At 44.4% G+C, this 19,301-nt stretch overlaps 1 protein-coding gene across 7 annotated transcripts in view; it reads left to right on the forward strand.

Annotated features, from left to right (window-relative positions):
• Nucleotides 1-19,301, forward strand: part of DENND2B (DENN domain containing 2B) — a 152,245-nt gene that overhangs the window by 80,043 nt on the left and 52,901 nt on the right. The window lies entirely within an intron of this gene.

Raw genomic sequence — 19,301 nt, forward strand, 5'->3', positions numbered from 1 at the left:
CTCAGAATGTTCTTTTCTCCCTTTATCTGCCTAGAAAACTCCAGTTGCTCTCTAAACTCATGTTAGCATTGCCTTCTCTGAAGTTTGTTGTGCTGCCCTCAGACAGAGTTATTTTCTGGTACCTCTGTGCTATCACTCCCCTTGTACCTCTGACTCTTCTGCACTTCTCATTTGGTGTATTTGGAGGGCAAGGAATATTTCTTCCAGTGCCTAGTACAGTGCTTGGTAAAGAGTAGGTACTCATTAAGTTATTGTTGAAGGAAGGACCTGAATGAATGAATGAAGAATTGGATATAAGTAAAAGTTGGGTACTGCAGGCAGGGCAAGCCACAGAATGGTGGTTCACATAGCGTAAGTGACATCAGAGGCCAGGGGATAGTCAGACTTGCAGAAAAGGTAGTGTAAGCGTGTGCGCGTGTGACCACAGAAGTATGGAGAAGTTTGTGGAGTGGTAACATAGAGAGTCTAGTGAGTTCTAGTTGCACAGGCAAATTACAGGGATTGGGGCTGGACTCACTCGAGGTTAGATGAAACTACTTCCTGAGTAGTCTTTGCAAAGCTGCAGCAGGATGGAGAGGAAAGAGCTCTATAGATTTGGAATTGGGGATTCTGGGTGGTAGTGGTAATAGTACTCTTAACAACAACAACAACAATAACATAGTCCTTACTATGGACCAGATACCATTTTGTATATTGGCCCATTTATCCTTACAGTAAGCCCTATGAGGTAGCTACTATTAATTATTGACATAAGAACTGAGGTCACATGGCTACAAAGTAGTTCTACATGTGGTTCTGCAGTTGCTAGTTGAGTAACTTGGGGCAAGACAGCCTGCCTGAGCCTCAGTCTCCTTCTTTGTAAAATAGAGAAAATATCTATTGCATTTAACCTCTTGCACTTGTTTGGTAAAATGAGATAACATGTGAAAGTGTTTTTGAAAAGTATAAAGCACTCTGAAGTGCTTTGGAGCCAGTGTTTGGGAAGAAGGGAAACTTGCAAAGTAATTGTGGTTTAGATATTGGGCTCATACTTAATGTGTGGGCCACAATTGTACTTCACAGCTGCACTGAGCTGCCTAGTGGCTGTACGTGATTATATTTAGAATCAGGATTTGAGCTGCCATTTAAGAATCAAGAAACCAGTTTTTATTGGAGCCAAATGTGTATGTGAAATGTCACTAGGGATAGATATGTAGGGCTAGCCAGCCCTTCCCTCCTATCCAGGGAAGTAGTGGAGAAGCAGGGTGGTGGGCATTTACGTAGGGGGAATTACTCTGTTGGACCCTTGGTGGCAGAGAGGCTGGTTTGAGAGGAGGCCCGTGTCCGCTCCCACAGTCCAGCTGCACAACAGCTACTGCAGGATTCTGTGGGCCACTGGGTGTGACCTGTTTTTCTTCAGGTGAGAAATTTTGGGGAGTTCTAGAAGTTGCTTTACATTGCTATTGCCTTGGTATTGGAGACTGGGTCCAACGAAGTGGCCCATTTTTGTGGGCACTGGACCTACAAATGTGCCAACACTTGGGCTTGGGAGTGAGCTGTGCTGAGCCAGGCAGTGGATGAGGAAGATGGTTGAAGGGAATGGAGGGGGAGTGTCTCTGTGTGCAGGCAAGGAGGAGCAATGTGGCTTTTCTGAGGCCCATTGCTAACCAGTATTCCTTGGACCTCCTTAGAGCCAAGCACCCTCCTCTATGAGGTCTGAGCTCAGAGTGCCTCCAGCCTGATAGTTGTGTGGATTGGCCATGATGCCTGTGTGAATAATTATAGGTCACTGAACAGAACCACCAGTCAGCTACATCCCTCAAAAATGCCTAATTGTAGGCTACAAATATGAAAATATACAAGAGCTTAGATACGTGTCATACCTCATTACAAAGAGTGATGGCATGAGTCAGATGTGACTTGGGTGGCTTTTAGTATGTTGGGAGCTGCTTGGTGAGCACATCCGCTGGCCTAGAGGAAGGGAGGAGGCGTATTACCCATGCTTCCCACAGGGAGACCGGAGACTTAGGGAAAGGGGAGAAAATACATGCTGTGACCGTAGCTTGCTCTTCATGTCTACACTTACACAGCTAAACCAGTGTGGTTCCCTGATGGTAGACAGTTCCTCTTGGGGATTTGTCTCCATCACCAGTTTGCAAACCACATTAGAAAATATCACATTTGAATCTGAGGACCTTGGCTTTTGCCCGTCTGATATTTTTGGATTTAACTATTTCTAACACTCCTGAAGGCCCATGATGGGTAATAGTTTATAAATCCAAGTTTGAGACATAGTGCTGCCAGGACTCAAGGAAGCAGGGTGCCTTGTTGCAAGTGAGCCTCTCAGTGCCCAGCGTTGGCATGTCTGCTGAGCTCGGTAAGCCTCCATTCAGAGTTGTCTGTGCATTTATGGGGAAGGTAACATGAGTTAGGACAGGGATTCTTAAAATCAGGCTATGGAGGAACTTTGGGAGCTTTGAACCCCCTAAAACAGTAGACAGAAATTTATGTTCTTATACATTTTCTGTGGAGATTTTGGGGTTTATTAGATACTCAAAGGGCTCTGTGACCTCAAAGTGAGTAACAACTGCTGAACTCTAAAAAGTGGAAATTTGGGATAGTCTCAGTATGCATCCCCTTTGGTATCAAGGCTCTACAATGTACTCGACAGTTACTGCTTATTCTGGCCTAAGATGCTTTTCTCTGCTTTATACTTTTTTTGTCATATGGCTCTGAATGAGGTAGCACCTTGAAGGATGGAGATTTTCCTTCAGAGAAAATTCAGATAGTCTTCCAAACTCTCTGAGGGCAATTTCCAAACGGGAATTTCAGGAATGTTTTGAGAATATATTGGAATAAATGTTCAGGCCTCTAAGGACTACTTTGAAGAGGATCATGTCTCGCAAATTGTGTATCGTTGTTGTTCAATCTGTTTTATTACCTGTAGTTATACTCTTATGCCCTCTGCAGTTGGAACCAAGCCTATGGTCTTTTTCATTTTTTTTATTTTTTGTGAGGAAGATCAGCCCTGAGCTAACATCCATGCTAATCCTCCTCTTTGCTGAGGAAGACCGGCTCTGAGCTAACATCTATCACCAATCCTCCTCCTTTTTTTTTTTTCCCCCAAAGCCCCAGTAGATAGTTGTATGTCATAGTTGCACATCCTTCTAGTTGCTGTATGTGGGACGCGGCCTCAGCATGTCTGGAGAAGCGGTGCATCAGTGCACGCCCGGGATCCGAACCCAGGCTGCCAGTAGTTGAGTGCGTGCACTTACTTGCTAAACCACAGGGCCGGCCCCAAGCCTATAGTCTTAATAAGGCCTAGGCACAAAGATCTTGGAATTATTTCTTTGAAAATTTCTCTATAGTAACTATGTTGTCATTCAGATGGCTCCTAGCAGGATAATTGCCTGAGGCTGATGGGGATATTTTAAGTTCCTTGGGAGAAGTGAAGGTATCTGAAAGACCTCATTTTACCTTACTGGACCATACTTATTTATTGCTGGCCTGAGGGAGCCCAGGTTCACATAGGAGCCTACTCTGTCTGGTGGTGGTGGTGGTGGTGGGGGGGCTTTGATAAATGCCCAGCCTGGTTGCTCTGGTCTGGTCTGGTCCAGCACAGTGCTCTCTCAGCATGAGGCCTCTCCTCAGCTGAGAAGGCAGTCCTAGCTTGGTCTAGATTTCCAGGCTTGTAAGTAGTACTAGTGGTGGTAGGTAGGGTTGATCTATGGCCTTTGAGGTTCTCTTTCCTCTCAGTTTTAAATTTTTTAGTCAACTCTAAGAGTCAAGGAATCTCAGTATTGGAAGGGACCTTACATGCTACTTGTGCTAATCTACAAAGCAGGAGGGAGGGGGAGACAGACTAACCTTATCTGCCTCTTTCACTGTTGTATCTCCAGCATCTTAACTGAGTGAGTGGCATGTGGTAGGGATTCAAAAACTGCTTACAGAATGAGTGACTCCCTATAGACACCAGCAACTTCAGCAGACCATTGTCACTGCTGCATTTGTTCATTTATTTGACTGATATTAATAAACTCCTACTATGTGTCACTTCCTCTAAATTCTGGGGTATACTATAGTGAACGAGACATTGTCCTCAAGAGCATAGTCTGTAATTGAGGAGTAAGGACTGAAAAAGATTTTATAGTCTCGAATTGGAATTTAAGAATAAAAGGTTCCCCCTCATTTTGGCCATTCTGGATATTCTCATTGTCTGAGGTCTCTTTGGGGGACCATAGAAAACACATTTAATCCCTTTTTCACATGAGAGCCTCTCAGAATTCTCAAGGCAATTATCAGCCTCCCCCATGCACAGCCTTCTCTTCTCCAGGGTAAACATTCTCAGTTCCTTTAGTCATTTCTCCTGTGACATGCCTCTGGGTGCCCTCTCCATCCTGGTCACTATCCTCAGGACACAGTCCAAACTGAGTCTGTCCCTCTGACAGTGTGGAGTCCAGAACTCAAAACCATATCCCAAACATTAATTTCCAGGGAATGTTGCAGCCTGGAGCCTTTCCTACGCTCAGCTTTTCTCTGCTTACTCTGGGCTCAGACGATGGAGGATGGAAAGAGAATGTCCTGGTCTTGGCCAGACTTGAGAACATCTTCATATTTGGCTAATCCTGGAATTGAAACTCCTTTCTTTTGTCAGCTTTCTGCCCTTGCCCCTGCCCCACCCCTCTCCCTTACTATAGAAGAAATCTACACAGAGCCCCGCTGCCAGTGGCTTGCCTTTCCTTTTCTGAGTCACTGCCCTTCCTTACCAGGGAAATTAGCATGAAAAAGCGAATTCCAGTTCTATAACTTTATTCTTTTTCAGCCCTTTGTCACATTCTCTACCCCTACCCCCCACTGAAAATGACAAAAGTTGAGTCTTGTGACATCACAACAGTTGGCTATTGTATCAACAGCTCTGATGTCACCAACAGAGGATTATGACTTAAGGGAAGAATGGAGGGAGGGAGTTTATCAGGCAAGAAACCCCTTGGGAACAAAGGAGTTATTTTCATGCAAATCTTCACCCAAAAAGCCCAGTTGGCCTTTCAGTGTATGTGCTGTCAGTGGAAGCCCTCTCCCAGATTCCCATCGCTCCCTCCCTCTGTGGATTAATGGTTTGGTTTGTGGACGTTGCCCAAGTCTGAGCGTGTGTGGAAGTCCCCTGCTGGCCAGCTGGCTTCTGGGCTGGCTTTGGGTTTTATTCATGAGGTCCGTGCTGAATAGAACTTTTCAAGGAGGGGATTCAGAGGAGAGCTTGGGAGCCTGGGGTGAAGCGGACACAGATGCGCACAGCCTCTGGGCCAGAGGGAGCTGGTGTGCAGCCACTTCTCTTCAGGCGGAGGGGCAGATGTTCTTCAGCCACTGTGGGAAGCCTTGAGTGTGCCGTGGATAAGCCTGAGTGCTTGCTGCCTGCCTGCTTCTGGGGTGGAGTTGGGCCTGTCCTTGGAACTCCTTGGCTACTTGACACAGAGACTTAAGAACACCTGCTGCAGAGGATCCCAAACTTTCTCAGTTCATGGGCCCTTAGTGTTTCAGTAATTTTTTTCACAGTGCTCATAGGCCAAAAAAAATACCTAAGTTTCATTTATTAAGTATTAGGTCTAAACAATTTAGTAAGTGCTTATATCCTAACAACTGAGTAGCCATTTGAAAAAATTATACACATTAATTGAAAGGAAAATTTTTTTTATCTCATTCTTAGATAACCACAATTACTAACTAGCGGGATGTACTGGGCACTGCACGACATCTCACATCTTGGAATCAGATTGACTGCCATCCTCATTCCTGTTCCACATTGCTTTTTACACAGTACTTGCTTTTTATCACGGCAACTGCTGAAAACCTAGCTTCACAAAGAAATGACATCATCAAAAAGAAGGTAGTGCAATCTAACGTTAAAACTGTGAACTCGTGGGACGTCCAGCAAATGTTGAGTATTGCTCTGTTTCCCTCAAAATTTTAGAATATCTTGCAGCAAGCCTGTCGGTTCACTGCAGTGCTCTGGGGCAACTCAACACACAGTTTGAGAACCACAGACCTGCAATTGCCAAGGAGCACTTGGTTTGTTTAAAGGAGGAAAGAGAGGCAGATTCTGTCCCCATTGTGACCCTTAAAGAAGTTGGACAGAGGAGTGGACAGCCTCCCCATATCTGCAGTCTCAGCTTCAGCTGGACTGCATTGTTAGGGGAAGGCCTTTCTTTGACCAGGGTCTGTGTTTGTGAGCACCTCTGTCCCTCAGTGGGGAATAAAGATGAAGAGAAAAGGCCTGAAGAACAGCAGGAAAGGCACATCTCTTATATTTATTTTGTGTTGATTCAGGGCCCTCTGAAGTAGATGGCTTAAAGAAAAACAGAGGTTTGTTTTTTTTTTTGTGGTGAGGAAGATTAGCCCTGAGTTAATGTCCATTGCCAGTCTTCCTCTTTTTGCTGAGGAAGATTGGCCCTGGGCTAACATCCGTGCCCATCTTCCTCTACTTTATACCGGATGCCGCCACAGCATGGCTTGACAAGCGGTGCCTCTGTCCGTGCCCGGGATCCACACCTGTGAAGCCCGGGCCACCAAAGCGGAGTGCGCGAACTTAACCGCTACGCTGCTGGGCCGGCCCCAAGGAAAGAGGAGTTTTAACACCAAGAATTTGGGGCCCAGGCATGAGGCCTCTGCCAATATCCTTTTCTAACTCTATCCAGATGGAGCTGGGCCGCAGGGGTGTACTTGGGATGGAGGATGGCTTCCTGACACGAGATATGACAGAGACCAAAGGACTAATGTGCTCTGGTGTCAATTATAGAGCTCAGTGCCAACCTCTCCAGACTCTGGGGTCTGCCGCTTACTATGAAACCCTAGGCAAATTACTTAACCTGAGCCTCAGTTTCTTCACCCATAAAATAGAGATAACGACTGCTAGATTAAATGAGATAAGTGCATGCATAGAACTAGCAGAGCCTGGCTGTATACATGCACTTCCTTCTACTGCCTTCCAGAATTAAGGAACAAAGTGCTTTTCTCCAAAGGGAAATTCAGCCTTGATGATCTGGCCAAGATCTGCAGTTTGAGAGTTACTGTACTTCTTGGTAACTGTGCTCTGTATATATAGCTAATGTTCCAAGTGCTGAGCCCAGTAACCTGTTTACCCACTCTGTAGGTTCCTTTTTCCCTCTCTAAATGGCATTTTTTAATGAACAGAGTTCTTATTTAATGTAGTCTAATTTATCAGTGTTTTCCATTATGGTTATTGCTTTTTGTGTCCTGTTCAAGAAATCTCAGCTTGCTCCAAGGATTCCTTGGCTTTTGCTAATGGTTTTTCTACTGCTTGCAATGTTCTTCTTCTGCCTTCTTTTATCTTCCACAAGTCCTGCAAAACTCAGCCTAGTGTTACTGCTTATCTCTTCCAGAAGCCCTCCCTGTCCACTTGATTAGTGTCTTTCTGCTTGCTTCTAGAGCTCTGTGTTCATCCTTCTATCGCAGCTCTTGTTACATTGTACCAGGATGTCTCCTTTACTTGCCTGTCTCAGGCAGGATGGGGAGCTGCTCAAGGGCAAGGACCAGAGTATAGCACAGACGCATGGGGGCCTGGCTGGGAAGATGCCCTCAAAGGGTTCGTGTAAGTAAACAAATGAAAGCCTTAGGCGCCCACACCTGTCTTCCTTTCTCTACTTCTCCCACAGTATTTCCCAACCTTTCTTATCCTGTGCCCCCTTTTGATGAGCATAAAGATCTTCCAGGCAGGTTGTGAAATGCTACCCCCAGGGAGTGTGTTCCAGATTGAGAGTTAACCACATTACAGTGCTTCAGAGAGGGCTGATCAGTAGTGTCCGAAATATTAGACATCAGGAAAGGAAGGTCCTGTAATTCATTAAGCCCCAGAGAAAAGACCTTTTGCATTTTACAATAGGAAAGTCACTGTAATCTTTGCGGAGAACAATTTCAGTTAAGTTCTTGGGTTGAAGCCACCCCTGCCCTGAATCTCTTGGGTACGCAGGGGGCGTGGCCCCCTTTTGAATTTTCTGAGTGAGTGTGATTGCTGCGGGTGGGTCCAACTCTGAACTGGGAAGGCTGATGGGGTTGGAAGATGAGCCTGGATAATGGATCCCAAAGCTGTTCACCCTGTCCAGGGAGGGCCTCTCCGAGCTGGTGGCAAATGTTTTTTCAAAAAATATTTATTGAGGGTCTGCTGTGTGCCAGGGACTGTTCTAGGCACTGAGGATATAGCTGTGAACAAAACACAAAAATCCCTCACCTCATGGAGCTTATATATAAACATAATAAATAAGTGGAAAAGAAAAGGAATGTGTTAGATGGTGATAAATGCCATGGAGAACAAAACAGAAAAGGGGGACTAGGAGTGCAGAGGGGTAGCAGGTGGAGGAAGATTTTTTTCTTTTTTGTGAGGAAAAGTGGCGCTGAGCTAACATCTGTTGCCAATCTTCCTCTTTTTGCTTGAGGAAGACTGACCCTGAGCTCATGTCTGTGCCCATCTTCCTCTATTTTGTATATGGGATGCTGCCACAGCACGGCTTGATGAGCAGTGTGTAGGTCTGTGCCCAGGATGCGAACCTGTGAACCCCAGGCTGCCAAAGCAGAGTGTATGAACTTAAAACTGCTATGCTACCGAGGAAGATTTTTTTTAGTAGTAATTTTTTATAGTGTAGTCAGAGAAGACCTCACTAAGAAGATGGTGTCTGGTGAAAGACCTGGGAGATGTGGGAGCAGGCTCTCCTGGGGGAGTACATTCCAGTTACAGGGTACAGCAGGTGTGAAGGCCCTGAGGTAGGAATGTGCCTCATGTGTTTGGGGGAAGTAAATAAGGAGACTATGTGGCTGATGTGGAAAGAGTAAGAGGAAAGAGTAGGTGAAATGAGGTCAAAGATATCACAGGGACCCAGATGATGAAGGGCCTTGTAAGTCATTGTAAAGACTTTGGCTTTTACTTTGAGTGATTGGGAGCCATATCAAGGTTTTGAGCAGAGAAATGAAAGATCTGGACTGATGCTGGTGGTGGTAGCTAATGGGGGGTCTGTTCTGGTTGTTTTTGTTATCTCAGTGAAATAGGAAATAAACTCAGCTAAAAGAGTGAGGACAAGGGAAGAGGTCTTAAGGCTGAAAGTTGGGGAAAGCTAAACCCTTGGCCCAGAGACTCAAGTGTGTTCTCCCTTGGCTCTGAGTGCCCTCTATTTTTCTCTAGATGGCCTCTCATGGGTCTTCATGTGGGGTATTTTCCATGTGCTACAGGCAGGAAAACAGAGGTATGACAGGAAAACAGAGGTATTGAGACTTGCCTCGTCCCTTTAGCCCTTACTATTTCCTAGTCCTCTTCTGAGAAAGTCGGCTTGTGGGTGGTGTGTTTTTCTAGAGCAGGAGAAACATCTTGCCAGCAGTCAGGTTGAGTTCAACTAGATCAGAGATCTTGGGAGGAGTGAGAATGAAGTTGAGATTTAGGATCAGGAAAAGCTTCAGAAAGAAGTTGACATTTGAACTGGATATTTAAGAAAGAATGGGGGTGCAGGACATCAAGATAGAAGGAATTGGTTGAACAAAAGCTTGGAGGCATGAACATTTCCTGGCATCTGCAGGAAGTGGCAACTAATCTGCTGTGGCTGGCCAGAGGGAGCTCTGGCGTGAGATAGGTCTGTGGCCTTTGAATCTTCATCATGGTTACGGGACCCACCAGGTTCTTCTCACCGAAGTGGAAGAGGGCAGTGGTTAGCCCCTAGGAACAGGGCTCTTTGTGGGGCCAGCCTCCATTCTACTTGCTTTTTCCAAGTGGTGGGAAGTCATCGGACAGAGTGGGCTCCATCTTCTGGGCAGAGCTGGGTTAAGGCGTTTGCTGAGAGGCTGAGTTTCCAGACTGGCAGAAACAGCTGTGTCTACGTTTTTAAAACTATCTTGGAAACAACCAGATTTCCTTTGGCCTGGAATTGCCTGACAAGCCCTCACCCCATTTCAGGCTTTCAGGAAACGTTTAAACCCAGCTTCAAACCTCCACAGAATCTGCACTGAAGTGGAGAAGGACCATCTGGCAGGAAAAGGGACTGAAAATGGTTGAAGTTGAAAACCCAAACTTAAAGCCCTCTTTGAGGAGGAGGGTTGGGAAAGAGGATGTGGGAGTTATAAGTGGACAGTGAAGAGATGGAAAGAGAGCTGAATTTTTTTCTGATCATTATTCAACAACAACAAAAAAAATCATCTTTTCCCGCGGCTAGTTGAAGATTTCAGCCTCATAGGGACCTGTACAAACACCCGGCAATGCTTCTGACTTTCCAGCAAAACAAATCTTGGTTTCTCTCCACTTGACCAGGCTCGTAATCCCCTCAGCATTTTTGCTTGAAGGGTTTTCTGGACCTAGAATCCCAGAACCTGGGGCTGGAATGGAAAAGATCCAAGGTAAGAGGTATGTAGAAGTAGTGATGGAGAAAAGGGGTCTGGTATTTTGGAGGGAATTAGGGGATAGACTTGAGAAAATCCTTCCTGTCTCCCTTTCTAAAGCTTTTGGTGCCCGCCCACCCGACGTCTGAGCCCACTTTCTCCTCTTTCTCTTGTAATCCCTTGTTTTTAGGCACAGCAGAGTCAAAGACAAGGTTGTGGGCAGATAACCAGTGAGAAATGAATCAGGAAAGGAGCGGAGGAAAAGAGGGATGAGGAAGGAGAAAGCAAGAGATGAAGGCAAGTTTCCCAGGAACAGCCTCTCCTTATGGGTGTGTTGGATGGGAACCTGTTACTGCAGCAGAGTTCTGGAAGATAATAGGGACACTTGTGAGGAGATTGAAAGCCCTGAAGTAGACAACATTGGCTGAGGGGTGGGAGGAAAAGGCCTGTTGTTGACAGTCTGGGTGGCAGCTACAGTTGGAAAACTCCCTGTCATCGGTTTTATAGCAGTTGTGACTCTTGGAAGAGAAAGAGTGCACCTTAAAGGACCTGGCCAGTGCTAGAGTTTCTACGACCCTTTGTCATCCTTGCCTTTGACTCTTTGGGGGCCCTCTTTTGTCATCAGTTAACAAGTCAATTCACATTTATTTGAGTACCTTTTATGTGCAGAACTCTCTGCTAAGAGAGTACTAAGCATTGTTCAAAAAATGGAGAAGAACTAGCTATCACTGCCTACAGCTTTCTCAGCCATGTGGGGACAGAGGAGGCCAGGATGTCAGGAGACCAGTGGGTTGGCTGAACTTCCTAGGAGTGCCAAAGAACAGAGAGGCTCTGCAGGTGAGCTGCTACAACAGGGCCTGGAGCTGTTGGTCCTGAAAAGTAAACAAAGCCCTTCCCACCTTAGCCCAACCCAGGAACAGCTGTGGGAGAGAAAGGATGACTCAAATGCTCACACTCTTGAGAACTCAGGTTCAATACTTAAAAGAAACTCATTCTACTGAGGACCCTCCCTGAAGCTCACAGTGCCAGTATTGGTGGCTGAGACTCTCAGAGGAGGAAATTAAAGACCTAGGCCCTCCTCTGGGGGAGCTGCCAGCGTTGTTCCTTCTCTTCTTGGCCAGGGCCTAGGGAGCAGGAAGGGCTACAGGAGGGAGTCAGTGAGAAGGTAAAGAGGGTCTGAGTAGGTGCTCCCTTGGCAGGGTGAGTAGGCAGGTTGACCTTGGGCCAGTCAGACTACAGCTGTACGGAGCTGTACAGTTCTGGGCTGTAACCAGCTTCTCAGGGCGCACACAGAGCTCAGTTCCCTTTCCCACCTTTTCTTTCCCTAGGGCTGCTTCCTAAGCTACTACTTCCACATGAGAGATTGCCTAAGAGATTAGTGGAATGTGGGTATCAGCGGAAATTCTCTCATGTGGTTTAGAGGTTTCCTTTGTCGGTGTCTCGACTTCTTACCTGGACTAGTAAAGCAGATGCTTGGCAGTGTTTGTGTTTCCTCTCAAAGGCGACTTTAACCCCAGCAGAATGGGAGGCTTCCCTCCAAATGCTTGCATCTGTTCCTCATCACTCTCAGGGTTCAAACGTCTCCTTCTTCGGGGGCAAGGCAGGCATACTGTCACGTCCACAATTAGGCCTGTGGAAAAGTACTAAATAGACATTTAGAAACGTCACCTACACAAGAGGAAATGGTTTTCTGCTCTAGGATAGGAAGATTCATTCTTAGAGGCTGGGCATCCCTCAGAAGGAGCTCCCCTTCAGAGACTGACCTCTAGTGGGTCCTTTCTTGGACCTTGAGGGGAATGTCTGTGGATTGGGTGATGGGATTGGATTGTAGGGAGAGGGAACACTAAGGGAGCTGGAGAGAGAGTTGCAGGCTGAAGGCTGGCCTGAGCAAGAGCAAAAGCAGGGAGCCTTCCAGAGGGTCTTTCCTCTAGTGACAGTGAGGGGAATAAATGGGAGGTTTCCAGGGGCCAAGAGACGGTGCCCTGCACTAGAACAGGCTCTTCTTCCCTGCACTGCTCAGGCGAGCCATACGGGAGGCTTGATGTGGCTGCTCCCAGTGCAGTGCCTCCTGGCTCTTTCCTGCTGGGACACAGGCTAGGGCTGAGGACTCACCTGCTGACTGGGAGAATCAGGTCACAGAGTTGAGTAAAGCAGGCCAGCTGTAGGCGTTGCATGGGGAGGGACAGTGGTAAATTGGAGAGAGCTTGCTGCGTCTAAATGGGCCACTTCAGCTCAGGTCTGGCTAACTGTTGCCGTATAGAAATGCGGACAGTGATGGCAGATTTTCTAATTTTTCAAGAGAAGCCAGAATCTGAATTTTTATTTCTGCTCACCCAATTTCTTAAGTGTTTGTAACTAATTCAGATTTTTTAAAAATAAAGAGAAGGCCAAATGAGACATATTTTTGCTCTTGCAAACCACCGATTTATGTCTTTGGCTATAAATTCTCTTTCCCAGGAGTTTGGAAGTGAGGAGAAAGTGAGGAAAGCGGTTGTTAGCTACCAGAGTGGGGCAGTAGGAAGAGTGCTTTTGAGAAACGAGAACTCTGAGCACACCCACAGACTGAGGAAACTGTCTGGAGGAGACATTGATAATGCTCGCTGGATCCAGTGATGTACCTGCTCCTTTGTCATTGAGGGTCAGTGGTTCTGTGCAGGATGGAGGAAGCTGAGGGCTGGGAGGAGGAAGAGGGACCCGAATGTCCATCGTTTATTTGCTTACAGCTGGGCAAATTCTTGGGAAGATGGTCAGTGGTGACCTTTCATACCTTTCTAAGTCCTCAGAGAACATGTTATAGGACACAAGTTTTCACACTTACTGGTGTATGAGACTAGCCTAAAGTGCTTACTGAAAATGCAAATTCCTAGGCCCCATCCCCACAGATTCCCAGTCAGGAGGTAGAGGTGGGGCCTGGGCCTCTTCATTTTTAACAAGCACCCCATCAACGTTAAGGAAAGTAAGTGGACAGTGGAGTCACACAGAGCTGAGTGCACCTTCTTGCTCTGTTCCTTCACTGGGTGAGTGATCTTGGGCCAATCATTTAATCTCTCTAAAACTAAATTTCCTGATTGGAAAAATGGGTCTGTGTTATCACTACCTCGTAGAATGGTGAGAGCTGAATTAGAAGATGACTGGAGGCCATGGAGAGTCCTGGCTCCGAGCTGGGGCCCTGGTGCAGGCCACCTGGGCTCCAATTCCTGCCTTGCCACTTTTTAACTGTGTGACTTGGGGCAAGCTATTTAACTGCTCTGTGCCTTGGTTTCCTCAGTAATGTGTAAATAATAATAGTACCTACTTCATAGGGTTGTTACAAGGGTTAAATGATTTAATACATGTGAAGTGCTTATAATTTTAGCTATTAGAATTGTATAAAGAATTTAGCAGCCTGTCTCATAATAAATGTACCTTTGCTTTTCCTTAGGTCCTCTCACTATGGGTCACAAAGAGGTTAAGGCTTACTTCAAACGTCGCCTCTCTATGAGGCCTTCCTGGAGTCCACTTTTTACTTGGCTTTTCTCCCTTTACAGTTAGCTCCTCCAGGGCAAGGACTGTGTGTGTCCATTTTTATATCCTCGTACTTTGCAGAGTGCCTAACATAGAGTAAATGGATTGAACGGCAGTGCCAGGGCATCTGAAAAATGACTCAAGCTCAGGAATGGAGAGGTTGCCTTCCAGACACCTAGAGAAGCATGATCTGGAAGGAAAACCATTAATGAAGCTTCTATGTGCCAGACATGACGATCATGTGAGATAGGTCATGTTATTATTATTGCTCATATTGTCAGAAAGTTGAGTCTTTGAAACTGACTTGTGCGATGCCACTTAACTAGCAGTTGTTAGAGGCAGGGTTGGACTTAGTTATCTGACTCTAAAAGTCAGGTGTTCTTCCTACTACACCTCAAGTACCTGGGCCTGTGGTCTCTTCGTCTCAGTGCAGAGTTTATAGAAAAGTTCTAGAGGTACCTTGTTAGTTCCTTTCTCTGGATTGTAACTCTTCTCTTCAGATAGTTGTCTGTAATTTGTCAGAGCTGGGTTTTTGAGCAACTCTTGATTGGTGGTAGATGCTAATTGAACAATTTCATTTTGCAAACATGCAGTTTCTACCTTTGCCATTGATGGGCCTAGGAACTAGCAAAATAGCCTGTCATCCCCCTTGCTTCTCTGCTCTATTCCAGTGGGTATTTCCTCTGCTTGGGAGCATCTTCTCACCTTGCAGCCAGACTAGCCAAGGTATCAGGCTGAAAGCATAGATGAGACCCTGGGGTTGCTCTTAGGGCCAGGGGAGAAGCAGAGTCCCCCAGGAAGCCAGCCATGCAGAGTGCTCAAGTCTGAGCTTCAAGTGTAAAGGGTTAGCCTGGTCCTCAGTTCCACAAGCCCCTAGATTATTCACTGACCCTGACAGACCTGGCCTAGAGAGAGCAGGTGGGAGGGAGGATGGTGAGTTGGCATCTCTGTTCTTCTGACTTGGTGGGCCCTTCTGGGGTTCTCAGCAGGGCCTGCCCAAGATGCCTTAACTCCTAGGCCACTCCTGAGAATAGCGGCTGTGCTCTTGTAGAAGTGTGACGAAGGGTCCCTGGCGTGGGCCTGGTAGCAGTTTTGATCCACTCCTCTCTTGGTTACATCTTCACAGGACTTTTCTTCTTGACCCAAGCAAATGTCAGAGTCATTTACATTTTTCCTTCTTACTAAGTTAGCTCTGTGTTCTCATATTGAACTACATAATAGCATTTTAGAGCAGTGGGTCCACTCTCTTTAGACCGGAAATTCAGGAAAGGAAAGAATACATTTTTTGTCATGTTCTTTTAATATATTTCAGTTCCTAGTTTTTCCACAAATCTTCTGCCCTTTCCCAGAGGGCCTGCCCTGGAGCTGCTAGAGCATGTCCAGTTGTTGCTTTGATGGGTTACGATGGTTGTTGTGACCATTGTTACCATGGGCACAGTTGAAAGCTGATGCTTAGCAAGTTGATTCCTTGTGGCACTGTGCTCCCTGAGGACTCTGAGAACTGGCCTGGGAAAGCTTCCAGAGGCTGCCTCTTCTCTCCCTTCTTTCTGTTGCACACACAGCCATATGCAAAGCACTTAACTTGGCACTGGGCTGATGCAGATGAAGAATATCTCACTGGAGCCGGTGTGTGTAGATGCTCTGGTGGCAGGATTGACTCCTCCTTCTCTTCCTCATTATCATCATCATCGTCGCTAACATTGTGCTGTATACTTAAGTTTATAAAGATTTTTTTCCCCAACAGGTAGGGAAGGCAGTTTTCTCCACTTTGTGAAGAATAAAAGTGAGGCTCACTGTTGGTTTCCTTTTTTCAAAAGCATCTGCAGTATCACCTTGGGGGGAAGTTCCGTTGCTATCACCGTCACATAGTCACCCTCATGCCTGCTGGCTGCTTCCTCCCTTTCCAACTCCACTCCACCCGCTACCACCATCACCAAAACCACAGCCCTGAGAGCTTCCATGAAGTTAAAGAAATCGGAGGTAGCACATTTCATGTTGAAATTAGGAAAGAACTAAAAATGATATCAAGAATTAGGGTTTGGCTTATTTTGTCATCGAGACCAATCATTTATTTGCACCAAGGTGATAAATAAGATGGCCTCCAGGCTTCAGGTCATTAGTGGCCATGAATAAGTATGTTCAACTTTCATATCCAGATATACTTCATATTGGTCAATGTGATAAGAATGCCAATCAGAGTGAGAGAACTGTTCCTGAACTGTTCAGCTTCCGTGAAGTGGTGTTAGCCCAGGCCAAAGTGCATATTCACATTGGAAATATCCTCAGTATAAGTTGTGTTGTCTCTCATATCTACTCTCCAGGGCACTTAAAAAGGTGTTTTTTTACCCAGGTTTTAACATCTATGTTGAGCTATAATTCACATAACGTAAAATTCACCCATATAAAGTGTACAGTTCAGTTGTTTTTAATATATTCACAGAGTTGTGCCACCATCACCACTATCTAATTCCAGAAGTTTTTTTTTTACCCTAAAAAGAAACCCCGTACTGATAACAGTCACTCCCCATTCTGCCACCCTCAACCCAACCTTAGGCAGCCACTAATTTACTTTCTGTCTCTATAGATTTGCCTATTCTGGACATTTCATAAAAATGGCATCAGGATTCGTCCATGTTATAGAAAATATCAGTACTTCATTCCTTTTTATATCTGGATAATACTCCATTGTATGAAAATACCACATTTTGTTTATGCAGTCATCATTGATGAGAACATTTGGGTTGTTTCCACTTTTTGGCCATTATGAATAATGCGTTTATGAACATTTGTGTACAAGTATTTGTGTGGACATAGGTTTTCATTTCTTTTTTTTTTAATATAATTTTATTTATTTATTTTTTTCCCCCCAAAGCCCCAGTAGATAGTTGTATGTCATAGTTGCACATCCTTCTAGGTGCTGTATGTGGGACGTGGCCTCCTCATGGCCGGAGAAGTGGTGCGTCAGTGCGCGCCCGGGATCCGAACCCAGGCTGCCAGCAGCGGAGCACACGCACTTAACCCCTAAGCCACGGGGGCCGGCCCGGTTTTCATTTCTCTTAGATATATACCTAGGAGTGGATCATGCTGGGTCATATAGTTATTCTGTGTATAACTTTTTGAGGAACTGCCAAAATGTTTTCCAAAGTGGCTGTACCATTTTATATCCCCAGAAGCAACGAAGGAAGTTTCCAGTTTCTCCACAGCCTCACTAGCACTTGTTTTCATCTGTTTTTTTGGTTATAGCCATCCTAGTGGGTGTGAAGTAATACCTCATTGTGGTTTTGGTTTATATTTCCCTAATAACTAGTGATGTTGAACACTGTTTCATGTGCTTATTGGCCAATTTTATATCTTTGGGGAAATGTCTATTCAGATCTTTTGTCTACTTTTTAATTGGGTTATTTGTATTTTTATTATTGAGTTGTAAGAGTTCTTTATATATTCTGGATACAAGTTCCTTAGGAGATAGATGATTTCTCCCATTCTGTGGGTGTCTTTCCTTTCTTGATGATGTGTGTGTGTGTGTGTGTGTGTGTATATATATATATATATATATATTTTTTTTTTGGTGAGGAAGATTAGCCCTCAGCTAACATCTGTTGTCAATCCTCCTCTTTTTGCTGAGGAAGATTGGCCCTGGGCTAACATCTATGCCCGTCTTCCTGTACTTTATGTATGAGACGCCAGCGTGGCTTGATGAGCAGTGCGTAAGTCCGCGCCCAAGATCCGAACCTGCGAACCTCAGGCTGCCGAAGCAGAGTGTGCGAACTTAACTACTATGCCACTGGGCTGGCCCACTTGATGGTATTTTTTACAGCACATATAGTTTATGTCTTTTTTTTCTTTTGTTGCTTGTGCTTTTGCTGTCTTATCTAGGAAAACATTGCCTAATCTATTGTTACAAAGATTTACCTCTATATTTTCTTCTAAGCTTTGCTTTTGTAATTTTAACTCTTACAGTTAGGTCTATGATCCGTTTTTACTTAACTTTTTTGTATGGTATGAAGTAAGGGTCCTACTTGATTCTTTTGCATACGAATATCCAGTTGTCCTAGTGCCATTTGTTGAAAACTCTTCTTTCCCTCTTGAATTGTCTTGGCATCCTTGTTGAAAATCAATTGATCATAAATGTGTGGGTTTATTTCTGGACTCTCAATTCTATTCCATTGATCTCTGTTTCTGTTCTCATGTCTGTATACACTGTCTTGATTACTGTGGCTTTGTGGTATGTTTTGAAATTGGTAAGTCCGAATCTTCCAACTTTATTTTTCTTTTTCAAGATTGTTTTGGCTGCTCCGGGTCCCTTGCATTGCCATAAAATTTTAGGATCAGCTTGTCAGTTTCTGCAGCTGATGAGCATTCTGTTCAATCTGTAGATCAATTTGAGGAATATTGCCATCTGAACAGTTTTGAGTTTTCTGATCCACGAACATGGGGTGTCTTTCTATTTATTTATGTCTTCTTTAATATCTTTCAATGATGTTTTGTAGTTTACAGTGTACAAGTCTTGCACTTCTTTTGTTAAATTTATTCCTAAGTATTTTATTCTTTGTGGCTATTGTTAATGGAATTGTTTTTCTTGATTTCATTTTCAGATTGTTCATTGCTAGTGTGTAGAAATAAAATTGGTTTTTTAAAATATTACTCTGTATCCTGCAAACTTGCTTGACTTTATATATTAGTTTAAGAGTTTTGTGGTGGGATCCTTAGGATTTTCTACATGCAAGATTATACCATCTGCAGATAAGAGATAATTTTACTTCTTCCTTTCTGATCTGGGTATACCTTTAAGTTTTAACCTTTTTCTTACTTTCATTATTTTAGCATAAAATAATGTTCCCTAAAGGATAGTGATATGTTAGCTAACTGTATATGGTACATGAATGGATATTTTTCACTTTGTAAGTACTTAAATACCTTTATGTATATTAGTTTTATTTTAATGAGTATTGGAAAAAATATGATAGTTCATAATTTTATGGTGTTGTTTCAGATGCACTTTATCAGAATGTTCGTCCTTGAACATCCTGTTTAAAATAACAGACATTCTTCGCTCTTTCTCTACCTTGCTTCATTTTTTCCTTCGTACTGCTTATCATCACCATACATATTATACAAAAATGTATACTTAGATGTCACATACATGTGACGTGTGCATGCTTTTTATCTATTTCTCCTTGCTAGGATACAAGCTCCATGAGAGCAGAGACTTTGTTTTATTCTTTGCTAGATGGCAGCGCCTAGGACACAGATGCTCAGTAAATATTTGTTGAACAAATGAATAATTGTTTAGAACAAGGTTAAATACTTTAAGAAAATCAAGTCAGTTTCAAGTTGATTAAACAAAAATATTGAATAAATAGTTATTCAGCAGGTATGCAAATATGGCAAAATTCATAAAGGCTGTCTGGCATGCTAGAAGTTTGGGAAACTCTAACTTAAGAAAGGAGAAG

This window comes from Ceratotherium simum, chromosome 7 (assembly GCF_057802395.1).
Source record: "Ceratotherium simum simum isolate JZ-2026a chromosome 7, ASM5780239v1, whole genome shotgun sequence".
Taxonomy (NCBI): Eukaryota; Metazoa; Chordata; class Mammalia; order Perissodactyla; family Rhinocerotidae; genus Ceratotherium; species Ceratotherium simum.